This window comes from Onychostruthus taczanowskii, unplaced genomic scaffold, assembly GCF_017590055.1.
Source record: "Onychostruthus taczanowskii isolate IOZ18803 unplaced genomic scaffold, ASM1759005v1 scaffold13, whole genome shotgun sequence".
NCBI lineage: Eukaryota > Metazoa > Chordata > Aves > Passeriformes > Passeridae > Onychostruthus > Onychostruthus taczanowskii.
Genome location: NW_024498462.1, coordinates 10,458,759 through 10,459,082, shown reverse-complemented (window position 1 = coordinate 10,459,082; position 324 = coordinate 10,458,759).

Here is a 324-nt window from a genome sequence, read left to right as displayed (position 1 = left end):
CATTCGGCTTTCCGCTTGCCCCGGCGCGGTGCCGGGGCCGCGCCGCGCCCGCCGCCGCCGCCGCCCGGCCCCATCGCCCTCAGTCTGTCGCCATCTTCGGCCGCGCCGCCAACACCTTGAGGAGCCGCGAGCGCTGCGCCTGCGCGCTGCCTCCGCTCCGCCGGCACCGGCACGGCCGCGGCCCGGCCCGGCCGGCGCTGCCGAGGTGCTGAAGGACAGCTCCGCTCCGCCCGGCCCGGCCCGGCCCGGCCCGGCCCGGCCCGCCCGGGACACCCCCGCGCCCCAACACCCTCCGCAGCCCGGCGGCAGCTCCGCGCTCAGCCC